Raw genomic sequence first — 22,673 nt, forward strand, 5'->3', positions numbered from 1 at the left:
AAAAAAGATTTTATTGATTTGAGAGAATCAGAGAAGAGGGGGAAGGAGTGGGAAGCTTCAACTCGTACTAGTTGCTTCTAGTACGAGCCTTGACTGGGCAAGCCTGAGATTTCAAATTGGCCACTGCAGCATTCCATATGAATGCTTTATCCACTCTGCTACCACAGGTCAGGCTCCAGAACCTCTGTTATAAGGGCTGGCTCACATAGCAGAAACATAGTGCAGGCAGGTACTTCAGTGCAGGTTTCTCTCTGAAGTGCAGTTTGCACAACAGGCTTCTCCTGTTTAAAAGAGCCCTTTTTAATAGGTATCTTCTTTCTCAGGGTACACAGACTAAAACACACAGTCATGAATACACACACAGTGCTGTGGCCATACTGAGGCCTCCTGACAGGATGGGAAATGTGATAAAGAGGAAGTCAAAATGGAGAAAGACAGCAGGCTTAGCTGCTTCCAACTTTTGCGAACTTTATAAAAACACATCTTCAGGGCTCCTCTCAGGCTGCAGAGGGGGCCAGTGGTTTCCAGTACTCACACTGAACAGTTGAAGGGCAGTTCACTGTTGAACTACGTCCCTGCCTGGGCCCAAGTCTCAGAACTCAGACCTTCCCTGCCTTCTAGTCCATATGGACTCCGCCCGTTTCCAGAAATGGCTCCTTTTCATGAACTGTAACTGTTCCTATTCTCCAGACCTGAGCAGTGTGCTAAGTAGGGGTGTGGGTATGCCTGAGCTACTGCCTCCCACCAGGACAGCCATGTAGGGTCCAAGGTGAGAGGGCCCAGGACCCTATAGACTCCCAGGAAACTTCATCTATTTGCACCAGTAAGCAGACAAGTATCATTTGTGTTGTTGAACAAATAATCATTTTCTATGCATGCCAAGATATCATAAAGGTTGGGCCACAGTTTACCAGTTGTGATATTGTCTTATTTTTTTTAATTTTGGTTCACAGTAAAAAATACATTTTATTTTATTATATTATTTTTTTTGGAAAGCAAATTTTTATTCTCTAGAAATATATATAAAAAAGAAAAATTCCCACAAAAGATACTATTCTCGCATTTTCCGATCTTCTTTTTCTTCTTCAACACCCCAGATATATTATAACTTATTAAACTTCACATAGGCCTGGCTTGTGGTGTTGCAGTGGATAAAGCATCAACCTGGAATGCTGAGGTCTCCAGTTCTAAACCCCAGGCTTGTCTGGTCAAGGCACATATGGGAGTTGATGCTCCCTGCTCCTCCCCCTTTTTTCTCTGTCTCTATCTATGTATCTTTCTCTCTCTCCTCTCTAAAATGAATAAATAAAGTCTTAAAAAAATACTTCACCCAGGTGTCCAGACAATGCTCCATCGATGTATTCTTCTGTGTTTGCAAGCTACGTGTTCATATAGCTATCTGCAGATACTAGGTAGCCTTTGTACTCCATTCCCCACTTAAGTTTCACTGTTACTGGCTTTCTTGTTAATCCATTGAGGAAAGGTTTGGGATTGAGGGGTGTTGGGCAAACAATGTGTAAAAAGTGTGTTAGTTTTGTTCACTTGTATTTTGCCTGATTGGTGCATGAGCACGGAGAAGCACCATGTGTGTATAGTCTATGTAAGGCTGGGGGTGCTTACCCTTAGGGTGGTAGATTGCAAATTGCTGATTGCCCACCACCATTGGGATGAGCCATTGTTTGCTACTGTTTGCCAGAGAAAATTTTTTCCTCTAGCCTGTTTTTCTGGAGAGCTCAGAGAGAGAGGGAAGCAGTTTTCCCTGCCTGCTTGCTAGTCCACTATCGCAAGACTTTAATAAATGGAATGGTCCACCATTTTCTGGCTCCACAATTTCTTTATTGTCTGCTCGAATCCAATGTGAACTTGCATGGCCACGGACACCGGACTTACAAGGGGCAAACCCATTGCAACTATGAGCAAATGAAGGCTACTCACCACTGACCCAGCTGCCATCAGAACCTTGAGACTGGAGCACCTACAGCAGAGCACGTATTGTGATAAAGTGCCAAGGAACTGCAAAATTGTTAACAGTATTTTAAAAGGAAGAGTCAGGCCCTCTTACCCCTCCTTTCTGAGGAAGAAAAAACAAGAAGAATGCAAGAAGAAGAGCTTGCAGGGGCAAAAGTCAGCTAGTCATAGTTTAACTATTTCCTATAGTTCTCTGGAAGGACTGATGCCACTTGCTAAACAGAGCAAAGAAGATAGAACCTATCTGAAAACCCCTTCCTCTTCTCCTTTCTCAAAAACCTTTAGGGAACAATGTTTATGTACCTTAATTAAAAATTCCTACACTAATCCTGACTCACTCTCCCATCCTGGAGTCACGAGAAGGACATATACCTAGACAAAGGAATCACGAGCCCCGCCCCTTGCATGAAAACCCTGTATTCTGTGACATTTTATATGCTTTCTCATAATCATCATTTTGAAATTCTTTGTATGTGCAAAACTTGTAAAGCAAGCAGGGACTAACTTTAGACTTTAAGGTGACCAACTTTTTTACAGTGAAAGAAGTACAAAAATAAACTGAAGAAAACAATATCATAAATAAAGGACACATTTTATTTATTGCAACAGTAATACACTATAATATGATAAATGCATAATAAAAACATTTGTGCCTGACCAGGCGGTGGCACAGTGGATAGAGCGTTGGACTGGAATGCAGAGGACCCAGGTTCGAGACCCTGAGGTCGCCAGCTTGAGCGCGGGCTCATCTGGCTTGAGCAAAGCTTACCAGCTTGGACCCAATGTCACTGGCTCCAGCAAGGGGTTACTCGGTCTGCTGAAGGCTACGGTCAAGGCACATATGAGAAAGCAATCAATGAACAACTAAGGTGTCGCAATGTGCAGCAAAATACTAATGATTGATGCTTCTCATCTCTCTCCGTTCCTGTCTGTCTGTCCCTGTCTATCCCTCTCTCTGACTCACTCTCTGTCTCTGTAAAAAAATAAACAAATTAAAAAAATTAAAAAAACATTTGTAATATTTTATATTATAATTATGCTTACATGCCTATTAATTTTTTTTTTTTTTTGTACTTTTCCGAAGCTGGAAACGGGGAGAGACAGTCAGACTCCCGCATGCACCCGACCGGGACCCACCTGGCACGCCCACCAGGGGGCGATGCTCTGCCCCTCAGGGGCGTCGCCCTGCCGCGACCAGAGCCACTCCAGCGCCCGCTGCAGAGGCCAAGGAGCCATCCCAGCGCCCGGGCCATCCTTGCCCCAACGGAGCCTCGGCTGCGGGAGGGGAAGAGAGAGACAGAGAGGAAGGAGGGGGGGTGGAGAAGCAAATGGGCCCCTCTCCTATGTGCCCTGGCTGGGAACCGAACCCGGGTCCCCTGCACGCCAGGCCGACGCTCCACCGCTGAGCCAACCGGCCAGGGCCATGCCTATTAATTTTTAATAATAACTGTAAAAAAAGTACTCATTTAGATATAAATACGTCATATCACATGCAATGGGTCAACTCTGCACCGATCAAATACGAACATTAGATTAGTCTTCTAATATCAAAAAGGAGGAAATGTAGGAGGACACTTTTTGAGGGAGGACAGAACTTACAAAAGAAGGACTATCCTCCCTAAAGGAGGACGATTGGTCACCTTATAATAAGCTAACCCCAACGTTCTTAGCAAAAGTAACTTCATTTAGCTTCTCTCCTTATCCTAAACTAAACATTTCCCATGATTGTGGTGACAGGGATAGGTTGTAAATCCTAGAAGGTTTGGGAATGTCTGCCAGGTATGTGAAACATTTATCACTATTGTGTTATCTGGTCTTAGTGTGTAGGAATGTTTTTCCTTTTGATAGATCCTATAGGTAAACATTGTAACAAGACAATAAAATTCAATGAGCTTGTTAGTAAGATTAATGACTTTTGTACCATGCTCCTCCTCCTTTTCCCCCAATCAGTATGTGATTTTGTCTTTAAAAGCAGCCTCAAGCCTGACGAAGCGGTGGCGCAGTAGATGGAGTATCAAACTGGGATGCGGGGGACCCAGGTTCGAGACCCCAAGGTCGCCAGCTTGAGCGTGGGCTCATCTGGTTTGAGCAAAGCTCACTAGCTAGGACCCAAGGTCGCTGGCTGAGCAAGGGGTTACTTGGTCTGTTGAAGACCCGTGGTCAAGGCACATATGAGAAAGCAATCAATGAACAACTAAGGTGTCACAACGAAAAATTGATGATTGATGCTTCTCATCTCTCTGCGTTCCTGTCTGTCTGTCCCTATTTATCCCTCTCTCTGACTCTCGCTCTGCCTCTATAAAAAACAAAAACCAAAACAAAACAAAAAAACAGCCTCAAAACTGTGTTCCTGGCTACACGATTTGGGTTTGATATACCCCACGCACCAACTGCTTAATAAAGCTCCTTCTAAAATTTCTTCTGTAACCTACCTTGGTGTCTCTGTGAAACCAACTCGCTGGTTACATTACAACAGTATAGCGGTGCTTCAAGAGAAAAATCAAGAAATACATTTTATATCAAGACCCAATATGCCTGATAAGGTGGTGGTGCAGTGAATAGAGTATCAACCTGGGACACTGAAGTCCAGGTTCAAAACCTTGAGGTTGCCGGTCTGCACATGGGCTCACCCAAGTTGAGAGCATGGTCGCGGGCTTGAAAGCATGATCACCAGCTTGAGTGATCACAGACATGACCCCATCATCACTGGCTTGAAGCCCAAGGTTGTTGGCTTGAGCAAGGGGTCACTGGCTTGGCTTTAGCCCCATCAGTCAAGACACTAAAGTGACTCAAGTACAAGTTGATGCTTCGCACTTTTCTCTCTTCTGTCTCTCTGTCTCTCTCTCTCTCTCTCTCACACACACACACAAAGAACCAATACACTCAGATGTATATTTATAAGTGGAACTGAAAGAGGCTGGGAGGTGAGATGCAGGTGAAGCCTGCAGCAAATTTAGCAGGAGGCCTGCTTTCTCCCAAAGATGTGCAACAGTTGTCATGTGCAGAGGTCATGATGACCCAGTCTCTTAGCCACTGCTGTTTTCTCACCAGAGACTCCCCAGAGAGGCTTTGCAACTCCTAACTATTAGTGTGGTACCCCAGTGCTACACCACTTTCCCAGTGGTGGGATTCCCAGTTTGCACTGATTTGGCCGAACCTGATACCTAATTTTTTTTTTTTTTTTTAGAGAGGGGAGGGAGACACAGAGAGAGGAGAGACAGAGAGAGAGAAGTGGGGGAGGAGCTGGAAGCATCAACTCCCATATGTGCCTTGACCAGGCAAGCCCAGGGTTTCGAACTGGTGACCTCAGCATTTCCAGGTTGACATTCTATCCACTGCGCCACCACAGGTCAGCGATACCTAATTTTTTGTTGAGTTCAGTGAGCTGGTTGTTGTGGGAGACTGACAAAGTCCTTACAGTCTAGGGTTTAGTCTAAAACTAAGCTCTTCCCCACACCCTCTGAAAGCCAAGCTCTTCCCCACACCCTGGGTTGTTGCATGGTGGGGGATGGTGCACTCTTAAGAGGATTCCTGTTTATCTTTATTATGTGCGGCTTAAGTGTCTGTTTGTCGCCCATAGCTTATTGATTGCTTGCGTAACTGTACTAGCCAATGGGGTGAAGTTGCCATGGCTGAACGCAAATTTAGCGGGTCAGGGGGAAGGTGAACATTTGTTTGCATTGGCAATCATCTGTTTTACATAAAAACTATGTCTTAATGTAATTTCTTTTAAGAATGCCTCCTAGAAAATACAGCACTGAAGAGGAGAGAAAAGGAGCTAAAGCTGCACAAAAACGGCTTTCTCGACAAAAAGAAACCACTGAGCAGAGAAAGACAAGGCTTGCTTCAGTCACAGAGCAAATGCGTCTTTCTCGGCAAAATGAGACTGATGAGCATAGAGAAACAAGGCTTGCCTCAGATGCAAGACAAAAAAGCCTGTCTCGACAACATGAGTCCCTTGAACAAAGGCAGGAGAGAAATGCAAAAAAACGACAGAGTAATGCTGACCGAAACGCAAAAAGGATTAAAACAGTTTCAAACGGAGAAACTTTAATTTTTGAGCATTCCTCTGGTAACATGAATATTAAATGTGAACACTGTCAGTCCTTAAACTTCAAGTTAGAAACTAATCGATTCGACAAAGATTTTCTCAATGTTGCAAGTACGGAAACATTGTAGTTCCACTAATTGAGAATTATCCACCACTCTTGAATAAATTATTGACTAATCAGCATCCAAATAGCAAACAGTACATGGATAGCATTTGATCCATTCGTTTGATTTTGCGTCCATGAGAAACAAACCAATTGACTTGCCTGGACCAGGACTTTATTGCTTTCGACTTCATGGTCAAGTTTACCATCAAACTGGAACTTTGCATCCTTCTGACGGGAAAAGAAAGTTTGCTCAATTATATATACTTGATCCCTCAGAAGACAGTCATAATAGCTAAGTCTTTGACTGGCTCCTCTAAAGGTGAAATACATGTCATGCCAAGAATTGATTTGGCTCCATCTCAAACAGGGTTGCTGTTTCAATTGAGATGTAGACAATTTCCTGTAAAACTTGCCTTTGCTATGACCATCAATAAGTCTCAGGGCCAAACGCTTAAGCGTGTTGGCATTTTTTTACCTGAGCCTGCATTTGGACACGGTCAACTTTATGTTGCCTGGTCAAGAGTTCGTGAAAGAACGGACATAAAATTAAAAATAATTGATGGTCCTCTGCAAGGCGAGCTTAAAAATGATGGAAAGATCTACACAAGAAATGTTGTGTACAAAGAGATCTTTGACATGTGGATTAACATTTTATTATTTAAATCACCTTTATTTATTGAGCTAGGGTGGCTCTTTTTTGTTTGCTTGTTTTTGTTTTTGTGTGACAGAGACAGAGAGAATCAGAGAGAGGGACAGACAGACAGGAAGGGAGAGAGATGAGAAACATCAATTCTTTGTTGTAGCACTTTAGTTGTTCATTGATTGCTTTCTCATATGTGCCTTGACCAGGGGGCTACAGCAGACCGAGTGACCCCTTACTCAAGCCAGCGACCTTGGGCTCAAGCTGGTGAGCCTTGCTCAAACCAGATGAGCCCGTGCTCAAGCTGGCAACTTTGGGGTCTCGAACCTGGGTCCTCCACATCCCAGTCTGATGCTCTATCCATTGTGCCACAGTCTGGTCAGGCTAGTGGTGGCTCTTAAGAAATGTACCGCCATGCCTGACCAAGCGGTGGATAGAGCGTCGAACTGGGATGCTGAGGACCCGGGTTCAAGACCCCGAGGTTGCCAGCTTGAGCGCGGGCTCATCTGGTTTGAGCAAAAGCTCACCAGCTTGGACCCAAGGTTGCTGGCTCAAGCAAGGGGTTACTCGGTCTGCTGAAGGCCCGCGGTCAAGGCACATATGAGAAAGCAATCAATGAACAACTAAGGTGTCGCAATGCGCAATGAAAAACTAATGATTGATACTTCTCATCTCTCCGTTCCTGTTTGTCTGTCCCTGTCTATTTCTCTCTCTGTCTCTGTAAAAAAAAAAAAAAAAAAAAAAAAAAGAAATGTACCGCCAGTGGTTTCCTTCATTGCACTCTACTTTAAGCAATTAAGCAAGTAGAAGGGGGAAACCCCGTGGGGCACTAAGCAAAGGGGCGTCCTCGCCGCCTGCCCTGGGTAATTCAGTTTGAATTAGCAGACACCTTTGCACAAATCATTTTAATTACAATTTATAATATCTAGAACAGCGGTCATTTCGTATGACCGCCGGGCTTTCTAGTACCTTGATATGTGACTTTGTATCAGAGACTTGCTTGTTTTGCAAATGACTTTGCTCTCTGCACTATAAAATAAAGCTCACCAGGGGTGTAGGTGCCTTTTGGTAGATCATCAGCCACCAGAAGACCTTCTGATTTCATTCTTTTTCTCTCTCTGTTTATTTCTTCATTCCCTACTGTTCTCCCTCAGGACTTGGACCTGGACAATTATGAGTCGTGCTGGTTTGCGGCAGGTTGTTAAAATGGCACTTGTGATCAAGGTTCTCTCTAAGGTAGGTGCCTGGGCAGCTGCCCAATGTGAAAATCACAAATTTACATTCCTTACTCTCTCTCTTTTTTTTTTTTTTTTAGTGAGAGAGAGACAAAGAGAGGGACAGACAAGGACAGATAGACAAGAAAGGAGAGAGATGAGAAGCATCAATTCTTCATTTTGGCACTTAGTTGTTTATTGATTGCTTTCTCATATGTGTCTTGACAGGGTGGAGGGGGGTTCCAGCTGGGCCAGTGACCCCTTACTCAAGTCAGTGACCTTGGGCTCAAGCCAGCAACCTGGGCTTCAAGGCAGCGACCTTGGGCTCATGATCCCACACTCAAGCCAGCAACCTCGGGGTTTCAAACCTAGGTCCTCTGCATCCCAGGCCAATGCTCTATCCCAGTGGTCGGCAAACTGCGGCTCGCGAGCCACATACGGCTCTTTGGCCTGAGTGTGGCTCTTCCACAAAATACCACGTGCGGGCGCGCAGGTACGTGTGGGGGTTGTCTGTCTGTCATGCGACGGGAGACACAGCGCAGGCGGGCTGCAGGACACGCAGTGTGGTGGAGGCATGCGCGATTCATGCACGAGTTGAGTGAGCCAGTCAGTCAGCTGTCTCATGTGCAGTGGTTAGTGCTGGCCGCGTTTGCAAACCGCGCACGGGTGACAAAAGTACCTCCTATTCGAAGAATAAAGTTACCTGTATTTTTCCAGCCAGCTGCAGATCCTACAGGTATTTTTGTCATCAATTTAAGAATTGTAATTATTTTGTGTTGGTGGCTTTATTATTATAAAAAGAAACATTTTTTTAGGTGCCCTGTCAGACATGGCTACAAAGAAAAATGGCAGACGAAAACCGTGAATTTAAAGTTGAATGGACCTCGACTTTCACGTTTATTCAAAACTTAAATGGCCTTTCAACCTGTGTTATTTGTCAGGAAAAATTGGCCCATAACAAGAAATCAAATTTGGAGAGATGCTTTACATCTAAATACATGTCATTTAGTACTAAATATCCTGTCGGGGATGCAAGGAAGAAAGCAGTTGAGAAACTTCAGAAGAGTCAAGAAAAATCAAGTTCTGTATTTAATTACTGGATGCAATCTTCCAACAATGTTAATATTGCAAGTTTGTGGTTAGTCAAGAGATTGCTAAGAGAGGAAAATCATATACAGACGATGAATACATAAAAAGTTGTTTTATAAATGCATCCGAAGAGCTGTTTCAGGATTTTAAGGACAAGGCAAATATTCTAAAAAAAATTAGAGTTACCATTGTCTGCTAAAACAGTGAAAGATAGAACAATCAAAATGTCTTCAAATATAACCATCCAGCAAGTTGAAGATCTTAAACTGGTTTCAACTTTATCAATAGCAGTTGACAAGTCTTGTGACATAAATGATACAGTGCAAGTTTTGCTTTTTGTACGATTTATTTCATCTACAGGTCCTAAAGAAGAACTTTTAGGATTATTGCCACTCAAAGGTAAAAAATGTGGAAAGGATATAGCAAATGCTGTAATTGAGTGTATGGAATAACATATTCCACTTGATAAAATTGTCTCAATTTCAACAGAGGAGGCAAAAAGTATGATTGGTGTAAGAAACGGGTTTGTTGCTATTTAAAAAAAAAAATTAATCACAAGATACTTACTTACCATTGCATCATTCATCAAGAAGCGCTTTGTGCACAGACATTTCCAGAAGAAATGTGCAGTTATGGAATTGGTGATTAAAATTATCAACTCCATTATAGCTAAAGCTCTTAATTATTGCCAATTTAAAGGATTTTTAGTTGAAATGGAGAATACACAGATCTTCTGCTGCATAACAAGGTACATTGATTATCAAGAGGAAACGTTTTGAAATGTTTTGCTTCCTTTTATTAACAGAAATTAAAGCATTTCTCCTTGAGAAGGGTGTTCACTATCCAGAACTAATGAACGATCAGTGGATCAAAAAATATTATTTTGTGGTAGACGTTACGTCTCATCTAAATCAGCTTAATCGTAAACTACAGGGGAAAGGAAACAGCATTTTTTCAATGTTAGAAGAACTTATTTCATTCAAAAACAAATTATCTCTTTTTGCTCAAGATTTTGAAAGAGAAACTTTGATTCACTTTCCGAGCTTGTTGAAACATCGCCAAGAAAATAATTCTGATATTGACACTTGCTATTTCAAAACAACACTTTTAGCCTGACCAGGCGGTGGTGCAGTGGATGGAGCATTGGACTGGGTTGCGGAGGACCCAGGTTCGAGACCCCGAGGTCGCTAGCTTGAGCGTGGGCTCATCTGGTTTGAGCAAAAAGCTCACCAGCTTGGACCCAAGGTCGCTGGCTCAAGCAAGGGATTGCTTGGTCTGCTGAAGGCCCGCAGTCAAGGCACATATGAGAAAGCAATCAATGAGCAACTAAGGCAGGGGTCCCCAAACTACGGCCCGCGGGCTGCATACGGCCACCTAAGGCCATTTATCTGGCCCCTACCACACTTCCGGAAGGGGCACCTCTTTCATTGGTGGTCAGTGAGAGGAGCATAGTTCCCATTGAAATACTGATCAGTTTGTTGATTTAAATTTACTTGTTCTTTATTTTAAATATTGTATTTGTTGCTGTTTTGTTTTTTTACTTTAAAATAAGATATGTGCAGTATGCTTAGGGACTTGTTCATAGATTTTTTTTTTATAGTCTGGCCCTCCAATGATCTGAGGGACAGTGAACTGGCCCCCTGTGTAAAAAGTTTGGGGAAAAAAAAGTTTGGGGACCCCTAAACTAAGGTGTCGCAAAGAAAAACTGCTGATTGATGCTTCTCATCTCTCTCCATTCCTGTCTGTCTGTCCCTATCTATCCCTCTCTCTAACTCTCTCTCTGTCCCTGTAAAAAAAACACAACAAAACCCCAAAAAACCCTACTTTTAAATATGAGGGAAGCTTTTCTCAACAGGTTTCAGGAATTCAGAAACAGCAAACTGACTTAGCCTTTGTTAAAAAACCTCTTAATGCTCCTGTAGCAGAATTCAATTTTTCTCCCTTTAATATTGACATTTGCAACTTTGAAATGCAATTGCTGGATTTAAAAAACAAAGAATTGTGGAGCTTGAAATTTGAACGTCTTTGTGCTGATATAGCAATATTGGAGAAAAACAAATGTGAACTTAGTTCACAGCACAAGTGGTCTGCTTTGAAAGACCTGGAGAAGGAAGATATGTTGATTTTTTAACACCTGGAATAGTATTCCTGACTCATATAATCAGCTGAAAAAACTAGCGTTTGCTGTTCTTTCCTTATTTGGGTCTATATATCCATGCGAACAATCATTTTCAAGCATGAACCTTATCAAGAATAAGTTGAGAAGTCGTCTTATTGATGAGAACCTGGAATCATACCTAAAATTAAAAACATACAAACCTGACTTACCCAAACTTTCCAAGGAGATGCAAGGCTTGTTCACATTAGTGTTTGTCAGTCATTGTCATGATTTAATTTTATGGATACCTTACAATTTAATTTTATCAATAAATAATATCGTTATTAAGTATGATATCAAGTTTTATTCAATGTACCTATAGTTTAAGACTTAAAACTTTTTTTTGGTTTGTTTGGGGGTTTTTGGTATTTTTCCAAAGTTGGAAACGGGGAGGCAGTCAGACAGACTCCCGCATGCGCCTGACCGGGATCCACCTGGCATGCCCACCAGGGGGCGATTTTCTGCCCATCTGGGGCGTTGCTCTGTTGCAACCAGAGTCACTCTAGAGCAGTGTTTCCCAACGTGGGGCCCACGCCCCACAGGGGGGCAATTCGATAGTTAAGGGGGGCAATTTGAAAATGGACTCGACACGACTTTAACTCTTTCGCCCCGGGCCATTTATATGCAATGCTAGATATTGGTGCCAAATTTAACAAAAAATGCAATTCTTAAATAATTGCGGTAAATAATTATTAAGTATAATTTCATTTGATGAGACCAAAATATCAACTGGGTGATTGGCATCGTCAAATAAACTTCGTCCTGGGTTCACCGCGGAGCGTGCCGTCTACTGCGGGGAACCCCAGACGTTTTAAAAACTCGCTAAACAACGCAGTTATTCTCACCTAATTGGCCCATCGCAACTTCTGTAGTGTTTCACATCATTCAGTTGGTGTTAATTTGAAATAAGTGTCAGTCAAAACTGTTGTAAAAGCTCATTGATTTAATAAATATACATATATATATTGTATAGATATAATTGGTAAGTATTTGATTTTATTTTTATCAATATTAAACTCTTTATTAAGTACTTCTTGCATCGGGGCTAGAAAGCACTAATATTTTATAAATATTATTGGGGCTATAATAGTGCATGCATGACAATTTTAATTTTAGAAGCATAACTTTCCAGAAAATTTTGTCAAGTGGAAAAAATATAGATACCTTTTGATTTGCGGTGGTAGTGTAGTAAATGTGTTATATACATTTAAATAAATATGGATTTTTAGTATACGTTTACTCTATGTCACATTGAATATATTTTAACACATATTTTAATATTAGTTTTTTTATTTATTGATTGATTTTTTAGAGAGAGAGGAGTAAGAGAGAGAGACAGAGAGAGAGAGAAGGGGGAGGAGCAGGAAGCATCAACTCCCATATGTGCCTTGACCAGGCAAGCCCAAGGTTTCGAACCGGCGACCTCAGTGTTCCAGGTCGACGCTTTATCCCACTGCGCCACCACAGGTCAGGCCTAATATTAGTTTTTAATTGATCTTATTTTTATTTCTTATAGCCCATAGTAAAATGAGTGGTGCAAGCAAGAAAAAAACTCGTCAATATTTGGAGGAATATTTAAAATTTGGGTTCATACCCGCTGTTCACGATGAGCGGATTCCTTTTTGTCTTTTATGCCAGCAATGCTTGACCAACGAATCAATGAAACGAGGTCGTCTTGAGGCGCATTTGAAGGCGAAACATAGTGCTCATATTAATTCAGATTTGAGTTACTTTAAAACTTTAAAGAAAAATTTTGAAAAAAGAACAACATTAAAGTCTTTATTTACTGCTCATACTTCAACTAATAATCGTGTTCTTGAGGCTAGTTATCAAATTTCTTTATTCATCGCTAAAACTGGAGAAAATCACACTATAGGAGATAATTTAATAAAACCGTCAATATCAGCATTTCTTAAAACGGTTCTTGAAAAAGATGACAAAGATGTAAAAGCTATGCCACTCAGTGACAATACTGTTAGCAGAAGAATAGACGAAATGAGTGAGGATATTGAAAAACAACTTATTGAAAAGCTGAAAACAAGAAAATTTTCCTTGCAAATGGATGAATCAACTTTGAGAGACAGTGAGGCAGTATTGATAACTTACGTAAGATATATTGATAAAGGACATTTTGCTGAAGAAATGTTGTTCTGTAAAAGATTAGAAAGCACCACTACCTCCAAAGATATATATAATAAGCTAAAAAACTACTTAGATGTCAATGATATACCAACTAAAAATATAACATCTTGTGCTGCAGATGGTGTTTCCAATATGATGGGCAAGAAAAATGGCTGCTTAAAATTGATGAAAGATGTGAATCCAGAAATGATTCTTGTGCATTGTGTTATTCATAGGGAAAACTTGGTAGCTAAAAACATCTCGCCTGTTCTGAATGAAGTATTACATACAGTAATAAAGTGTGTTAATGCTATTAAAGCTAGTGCCAAATGTGAGCGTCTTTTCAAGCTATTTTGTGAAGAACAAAATGAAGACCATGTGAGACTTTTACTTCATACTGAAGTAAGATGGCTATCTAAAGGAAACTGTTTGAAAAGATTTATGGAACTGTTTGATACTCTTAGTGATTTTTTAAACGACAAACCTGAAATGAAATATCTGTTAACAATAGATGGTAAAGCATTTGTGAGTTATTTAGCCGATATCTTTGAAAAACTAAATATATTAAATAAGCAACTTCAAGGAACAAATGAAACTCTTGTCGATGCAAAAGCAAAGATATTTGGTTTCATTACCAATATTGAATTATGTCAGAAACATATTAACAACAAAAACTTTAAACAGTTTCATTGGCTCCAAAAATGTGAACTGATACCGCTTTACTTGTTATTGTCAATCATTTTGTTACATCCCAGCGAGAGAGACTACAGCAGACACAAAATAAATTTTACAAGTTTTATTGCAGACCTGCACAGGGACTGCAGGCAACCCATGCAAGGGAGCACTGCAGCCCCCCAAACCTGCACAGGGATGCAGGTAACCCACACAGGGGAACACTGCAGCCCCCCAAACCTGCGCAGGGACTGCAGGCAACCCACGCCTCCGAAGAGACTGGAGCACTGCAGCCAACCAAACCTGCGCAGCCAACAAACTGCGCAGGGACTGCAGCCCCCCAAACCTGCACAGGGACTGCAGGCAACCCACACAAGGGAGCACTGCAGCCCCCCAAACCTGCGCAGGGACTGCAGGCAACCCACACAAGGGAGCACTGCAGCCCCCCCAAACCTGCACAGGGACTGCAGGCAACCCACACAGGGGAACACTGCAGCCCCCCAAACCTGCACAGGGACTGCAGGCAACCCACGCCTCCGAAGAGACTGGAGCACTGCAGCCCCCCAAACCTGCGCAGGGACTGCAGGCAACCCACGCCTCCGAAGAGACTGGAGCACTGCAGCCCCCCAAACCTGCGCAGGGACTGCAGCTCCGAGCTTCTAAAATGGCTCCTTTTTATAGGGTGGCTGTCTAGGATGAGCAAGCATCATACAGAAGCTGATGTGGCTGTTAGTCATTGGCTAGGGAGGTCGTGCGCAGTTACGGGGGGGGGGGGGTATTACTCAGTGGAGAATTTCAAACATAAACTTCTGATAAGGGTCTCTGACTCAATGCAGGATGTTGCTGAACTCTTTGTTCTCAGCGTCACAGGGACCTTGTACACTCTTGGCAGCCCCAGCATGTCAGTACTCCTTGAATCTAACAATTTGAATATTCTATCAGCTGATTTAAAAGAAAGATTTTCTGATTTAAAACAAATTGATTTCTCAACATGGATGATGCAGCCAATGTTAGTGGATTTGTCTGATATATCAAATATACAGTATCAAGAAGAACTCGCAGAATTGCAAAATGATGAGTCAGTTAAAGCTTTATTTAATATCAAAGGAGCGATGGCATGGCTTTGTGAGGAAACAGAAATCAAATACCCAAATTTAACCAAATGTGCAAGAAAACTATTGCTACCGTTTCCATCTTCATTTTTAGCTGAATGTGGATTTAGTGCTGTAAATGATTTACTGGTAAAAAAAAGAAATCGGCTGGATATAACACAACGTGGAGACTTGAGACTAAAGCTAACCAAATTGGAACCTAATATAAAATGTGCAGCAAGCATCAAGCACAAGGATCACACTAAATTAAAATAATAAATTAATATAGAAAAATCTGTATTAAAATTATTTGGAATTTAAATTTCTGTTTTTCATTATATGTTTTGAAATTTTACTTACTGTGTTTTGTTAACAATTTCATAGTGATTTCTTCCTAGAACCTATCATTTATGTTTATTAAGTGAACAAATCAATTTTTTAATGTTAAAAATTATGTATGTTACATAGGAGGGGACATAAAAATTTTAGAAAGGTTAAGGTGGGGCATGGCACAAAAAAGGTTGAGAAACACTGCTCTAGAGCCTGAGGCAGAAGCCATGGAGCTATCCCCAGCGCCTGGGCCATCTTTGCTCCAATGGAGCCTTGGCTGCGGGAGGGGAAGAGAGAGACAGAGAGGAAGGAGGGGGGGGGGGTGGAGAAGCAGATGGGCACTTCTCCTGTGTGCCCTGGCCGGGAATCGAACCCGGGACTCCTGCATGCCAGGCCGACTCTCTACCACTGAGCCAACCGGCCAGGGCCTAAGACTTAAAACTTTAAGTAAAGTTTATTAAGTTAATTTTAGGGAGCATTGTGGAGTGAAAGAAGATATAGTGTCGAGGATTGAGAAAGGCATGTTGAGATGGTTTGGACATATAGAGAGGATGAACGAAAGGAGATAGACAAAACAAGTATACAAGACGAGTGTGAATGGGAGAGTTGGAAGGGGTCGACCTCAGCGAACGTACCTCAATCAGATTGAGGACGTTTTTAGCAAAGGCCAGCTTAGTAATACCCTAATTAAGTTAATAACAATGTACCTACCTACATAGTTTAAGTTAAAAAATTTTGGCTCTCAAAAGAAATTTTAATCGTTGTACTGTTGATATTTGGCTCTGCTGACTAATGAGTTTGCCTACCACTGCTCTATTCACTGCACCACCGCCTGGTCAGGCCATTCCTTACTCCTTTTTAACCTTCATCTGCACAACAGCGTATTCTAGACGCCCATAATATGTAGTAGTCGTTCTATCCATAGATGAAAAAAATTGTAAGTGAGGACACCAGTCAAGAAGCCTGACCTGTGGTGGTGCAGAGGATAAAGCGGTGACCCAAAATGCTGAGGTCACCGGTTCAAAGCCCTGGGCTTGCCTGGTCAAGGCACATATGGGAGTTGATGGTTCCTGCTCCTCCCCCCTTCTCTCTCTCTTTCTCTCCCTCTCTCCCTCTCTAAAATGAATAAATAAATATTTTTTAAAAAAAGAAGCAATATGGAAGTATCTTAAATAACAGTTTTATTGTTTTTTGTCAGGCATTATTTAATATTTTTTCATTAATATTTTAAAACTTTCTTATAATCTAGTTTTGTGTATCTCTTTTATTGTTCTTATTTAGGTATTAAGTGCATGAAATAGTAAACTACCTTTCAGTATATCTTTTTTTATACTTAAAACGATCATTAAGGCAGAGAACCGGTTGTTAAATTGTTTGAATCCCACCACTGCTCTTGCATCGTGACAGCACCCAATTCCTAGTTAATCCCTGCTGCTTCTAATCTCCTATCTGAGACAGCAACCAATCCTCAATCCTTGCTGTCTGCAGATGCCCTCTCAGAATCTTTCAGAACCCAAATCTGACAAAAACCACTTCCCTCCTCCCTCTGGTGGGTGACTGGGCATCCTGTGATAACTCTGGAGATTGTGCCTCCTGAGGGCTGACGAGGCTTTACCAAAACAGCTCTCCTGAAACATACCTACTTTTACTGTATGCTTCTGTCATGTTAGTTATGAGCAAATGGAAAAGTCTTGCCTGACCTGTGGTAGTGCAGTGGATAAAGTATCGACCTGGAATGCTGAAGTGCCTGTTGGAAACCCCGGGCTTGCCTAGTGGTTAAGGCACAAATGGGAATTGATGCTTCCTGCTTTTTCTCCCTTCTCTCTCTCTCTCTTTCCCTTGTCTAAAATGAATAAATAACAATCCAAAATAGAAAAAAAAGAAAAATCTTACTACAATCTTGCATGCAAAGGAAGGCCCCTGGTGGGCCAGTTTCGAGGTTCCTTTTGGAAGTGTCATTTTATAGGAAGAAACTGTCAGAGAGACACTGTTTGGCCAAACTTGACTGAGCTCCTAACTAAAAAGAGCTGGATGGGAGGGTTGCTAATTTCCCAGGAAAATTGTTCATGCCATCAACCCTTTGAGTAGTGAGGGCTTTTTTTGTTTTGTTTTTTTATTTTTTTTGTATTTTTCTGAAGCTGGAAACGGGGAGGCAGTCAGACAGACTCCCGCATGCGCCCGACCGGGATCCACCCGGCACGCCCACCAAGGGGCGACGCTCTGCCCACCAGGGGGCGATGCTCTGCCCATCCGGGGCATCGCTATGTCCGGATCAGAGCCACTCTAGCGCCTGGGGCAGAGGCCAAGGAGCCATCCCCAGCGCCCGGCCATCTTTTGCTCCAATGGAGCCTCGGCTGCAGGAGGGGAAGAGAGAGACAGAGAGGAAGGAAAGGGGGAGGGGTGGAGAAGCAGATGGGCACCTCTCCTGTGTGCCCTGGCCGGGAATCGAACCCGAGACTTCCACACGCCAGGCCGATGCTCTACCACTGAGCCAACCGGCCAGGGCGAGTAGTGAGTTTTTTTTCATGCTCGTTGACCCTTGGGAGTATTTTTTCAAAAAATGAAATTAGTTTCAGTTCCAGTTTTATTAACTTAAAATCATGTTTGTTTGATAACCAATTTAAAGAAACAAGAAGCACATACAATTGCCTTTTTTAAAATTTTTAAAAAAAATTTATTCATTTTAGAGAGGAGAGAGACTGAGACAGAGAAAGGGGGGAGGAGCAGGAAGCATCAACTCCCATATGTGCCTTGACCAGACAAGTGCAGGTTTCGAACCGGCGACCTCAGCATTCCAGGTCGACGCTTTATCCACTGCGCCACCACAGGTCAGGCTATAATTGCCTTTTTTTCATGTTGCCTTACACATGTATGATCATACTCTGGATGGTCAGGAGGCATGAGGACATATATGAACGTTTGTACTACTCAAAGGGTTAGAGGCCAAGGAGCCATCCCCAGCGCCCGGGCCATCCTTGCTCCAATGGAGCCTCAGCTGCAGGAGGGGAAGAGAGAGACAGAGAGGAAGGAGAGGGGGAGGGGTGGAGAAGCAAATGGGCGCTTCTCCTGTGTGCCCTGGCCGGGAATCGAACCCGGGACTTCTGCACGCCAGGCTGACGCTCTACCACTGAGCCAACCGGCCAGGGCCTGCTTAAGCATTTAACCATGAATGCTATTTTTTCTCCAGAAGGAGACTGAATTACATCAGCTAAAAAAATATTTGCCCTAGACCAGGTTTGGGAAAAATTTTATTTTATATTGTACTGCAACATTCTCTATTTCATTTTGTTATTTTTTTGAATTGCTAATTGTTACCTGACCTGTGGTGGTGCAGTGGATAAAGCCTCAAACTGGATGGAGTGCTGATGTGCCTGTTTGAAACCCAGGGCTTGCCCAGACAAGGCACATAGGAGAAGCAACTACTGTGAGTTGACGCTTCCTGCTCCTCCCCCCCTTCTCTGTATCTTCTCTCTTTAAAAATCAATAAATAAAATCTTTTTAGTATGTTTTTTATTTGTTTTTGTTTTTTTTTGTTTTACAGAGACAGAGAGAGTCAGAGAGAGGGATAGATAGGTACAGACAGACAGGAACAGAGAGAGATGAGACGCATCAATCATTAGTTTTTCGTTGTGACACCTTAGTTGTTCATTGATTGCTCTCTCATATGTGCCTTGACCATGGGCCTTCAGCAGATCGAGTAACCCCTTGCACGAGCCAGCGACCTTGGGTCCAAGCTGGTGAGCTTTGCTCAAACCAGATGAGCCTGCACTCAAGCTAGTGACCTCTGGGTCTCGAACCTGGGTCCTCCACATTCCAGTTCGATGCTCTATCCACTGCACCACTGCCTGGTCAGGCTAAATAAAATCTTTTTAAACATGCTAATGGTTATGTACCAAACTGATTTTGTAATCCTCAGCTTGAAAGCCCCTTTTTCATACAGAAGAAAGGACAAGGTGGGGCTGACAGGGTGGGAGGGGAGGTGTAAAGGAGGGGAAAAGTACCCATTCAACTAGGACCTGGAGTTTCTGGAGCAGAAACTGTCCCATATTTGTGGTCCCCAAAGCAGTGTGCTAAAGGGTGTGTCAGTATGATTTAGGTAGTTCTCAGCCTCTTGGTGTGGCAGTATAATTTTTCTAGATACTGCATTTTGCTTTACTGTTCATGTGGTAGGAGACTCAAAAGACTGGGAAGCATTTTTCCATCTTTCGGCAGAGAGGGGCGGCAAGCTTTCTTGTCCCCAGGGCAGGTTTTGGCTTCTCTAACAGTTGTTCTTAGTACTGGTTGTGTTAGATTCAGGGAGTACTGACATGCTGGGGCTGCCAAGAGTGTACAAGGTCCCTGTGATACTGAGAACAAAGAGTTCAGCAACATCCTGCATTGAGTCAGAGACCCTTATCAGAAGTTTATGTTTGAAATTTTCCACTGAGTAATACCCCCCCCCCCCCCGTAACTGCGCACGACCTCCCTAGCCAAAGACTAACAACCACATCAGCTTCTGTATGATGCTTGCTCATCCTAAATAGCCACCCTATAAAAAGGAGCCATTTTAGAAGCTCGGAGCTGCAGTCCCTGTGCAGGTTTGGGGGGCTGCAGTCCCTGCGCAGTTTGTTGGCTGCGCAGGTTTGGTTGGCTGCAGTGCTCCAGTCTCTTCGGAGGTGTGGGTTGCCTGCAGTCCCTGCGCAGGTTTGGGGGGCTGCAGTGTTCCCCTGTGTGGGTTACCTGCATCCCTGTGCAGGTTTGGGGGGCTGCAGTGCTCCCTTGCATGGGTTGCCTGCAGTCCCTGTGCAGGTCTGCAATAAAACTTGTAAAATTTATTTTGTATCTGCTGTGGCCTGTCTCCTAGGATGTAACAGATGGAGGCCCCCAGCGAGATTGGCCGTGTAAGACCCCTCCTCACGGAGTGGGCTGCAGCAGACGTTGGTAGCTGGCCAGCCTCCGGCAGTTGCCGTTTGAAACAGAATTTGGCTGATTTGAAACCTTTGGAGTCTCGAGACTGTTTGTACTTGCAGGTTTTATAGGTTACTCAGCAAACTGTTCAAAGACTGTCCAAGAGGCACTTCTAGCAGTACACCACCCAAGGACTGACTCCCACGTAGACGGGTCCAGACACCATGATCCTGACAACTCCCACTACTGCCAAGGTAGAAGGCATACCCGCCTGGGTCCACCACAGCCGGCTGAAGCTTGCAGTCCCAGCAGAAACACCTTTGTGGACAGCGAAGACTGACCCTGCCAACCCTTGTAAGCTGACCCTGAGAAGGACAGCATGCCCTGCTTCAGCCACAAACCAGAAGTTAACTGGTCCATGCATGGAGACTTTGGGGAGGGAGGGAAACTAAGGTAAAGGAAAGCCAAGTAAGTCATCTTAAGGTTTGATGCATGTACTGCTATGAGTCATACAGAAAGGGGTGTAAGTCCCTTGGCTGAGAGAGAAGCTACAAGGTAAATGAAAGTTATGTATGTGCTCATAGTTACCACTATAGAATAACCTATGAATATTGGTCATGTGTCCAATAGGCTACTTAGGAAAAGGACACCTCCAAAAAGCAATCTTTAAAAGAGGATTACTTAGTACTAACTTAGTCTTTGCTGAAGGTTAAGGTTTTTAGGAATTAAGAATTCTGATAAATTAGAAAGGAATTGTATGGTTTTAATAATAGAAGGTGGCCCTGGCCGGTTGGCTCAGCGGTAGAGCGTCGGCCTAGCGTGCGGAGGACCCGGGTTCGATTCCCAGCCAGGGCACACAGGAGAAGCGCCCATTTGCTTCTCCACCCCCCCGCTGCGCTTTCCTCTCTGTCTCTCTCTTCCCCTCCCGCAGCCAAGGCTCCATTGGAGCAAAGATGGCCCGGGCGCTGGGGATGGCTCTGTGGCCTCTGCCTCAGGCGCTAGAGTGGCTCTGGTCGCAACATGGCGACGCCCAGGATGGGCAGAGCATCGCCCCCTGGTGGGCAGAGCATCGCCCCTGGTGGGCGTGCCGGGTGGATCCCGGTCGGGCGCATGTGGGAGTCTGTCTGACTGTCTCTCCCTGTTTCCAGCTTCAGAAAAGAAAAGAAAAGAAAAAAAATAATAGAAGGTATAAGGTGTAGAGGTACTTTTGAAAAGAAAAGGAAAAGCAAGTTGTTATGAAGGCCAGTTATTTCTGGATAAGAAAGTGCATAAAAGTTGAAGGTTTATGTAAGTTGCAGAAGGTTTGTGTAAGTTGCAGAAGGTTTGTGTAAGTTGCAGAAGGTTTGTGTAAGTTGCAGAAGGTTTGTGCAAGTTGTAAGAAGTTAGTACAGAGAAGAAAAATGCAAGGCAGAAAGAAATTAGTCCGTAAAGCTTGTAGTACTAAGGGCACACTATCAGCGTGCCAGCACATACTAGGGAGGACCCCTGACCCAATTAGCTTATAGCTACAGCTAAAGTAGAAAATTCTCATGAGCCCTAGCCTTATACCATTCTCCCCACTGATGAAGAATCAAGGATTTGATTTATGTCCAAAAGAGATGGGGGAATGTTAGATTCAGGGAGTACTGACATGCTGGGGCTGCCAAGAGTGTACAAGGTCCCTGTGATACTGAGAACAAAGAGTTCAGCAACATCCTGCATTGAGTCAGAGACCCTTATCAGAAGTTTATGTTTGAAATTTTCCACTGAGTAATACCCCCCCCCCCCGTAACTGCGCACGACCTCCCTAGCCAATAACTAACAGCCACATCAGCTTCTGTATGATGCTTGCTCATCCTAAATAGCCACCCTATAAAAAGGAGCCATTTTAGAAGCTCGGAGCTGCAGTCCCTGTGCAGTTTGGGGGACTGCAGTCCCTGCGCAGTTTGTTGGCTGCGCAGGTTTGGTTGGCTGCAGTGCTCCAGTCTCTTCGGAGGCGTGGGTTGCCTGCAGTCCCTGCGCAGGTTTGGGGGGCTGCAGTGTTCCCCTGTGTGGGTTACCTGCATCCCTGTGCAGGTTTGGGGGGCTGCAGTGCTCCCTTGCATGGGTTGCCTGCAGTCCCTGTGCAGGTCTGCAATAAAACTTGTAAAATTTATTTTGTATCTGCTGTGGCCTGTCTCCTAGGATGTAACAGTTGAACACAGAACTTTCCAGATACTTTGAAGGTACAAAGGCTCAGACTTTTGTTTGCAGCCAAGGCTCCTATAGCATGCAGTCGGGGCTGTAGAAGCCGGAGGGCAGGTGGTGTTGGTGGGGGAGACGATAAAGTAGCTGGACCTAGAGAGGAAAGTGTGCTTTTCAGACCTC

General features: G+C 43.4%; 1 long non-coding RNA gene and 1 pseudogene across 1 annotated transcript; one reads left to right on the plus strand and one right to left on the minus strand.

Annotated features, from left to right (window-relative positions):
* Positions 1–1,051: 1,051 nt before the first annotated feature.
* Positions 1,052–1,502, minus strand: LOC136403303 (small nuclear ribonucleoprotein F pseudogene; annotated as a pseudogene).
* Positions 1,503–20,907: 19,405 nt separating this feature from the next.
* On the plus strand, positions 20,908–21,993 carry LOC136404441 (uncharacterized). The gene is made up of 3 exons (XR_010751248.1): positions 20,908–21,103; positions 21,514–21,608; positions 21,649–21,993. It is a non-coding gene; the product is annotated as an uncharacterized lncRNA (long non-coding RNA).
* Positions 21,994–22,673: the final 680 nt, after the last annotated feature.

Source organism: Saccopteryx leptura, chromosome 4, assembly GCF_036850995.1.
Source record: "Saccopteryx leptura isolate mSacLep1 chromosome 4, mSacLep1_pri_phased_curated, whole genome shotgun sequence".
NCBI classification, from domain to species: domain Eukaryota; kingdom Metazoa; phylum Chordata; class Mammalia; order Chiroptera; family Emballonuridae; genus Saccopteryx; species Saccopteryx leptura.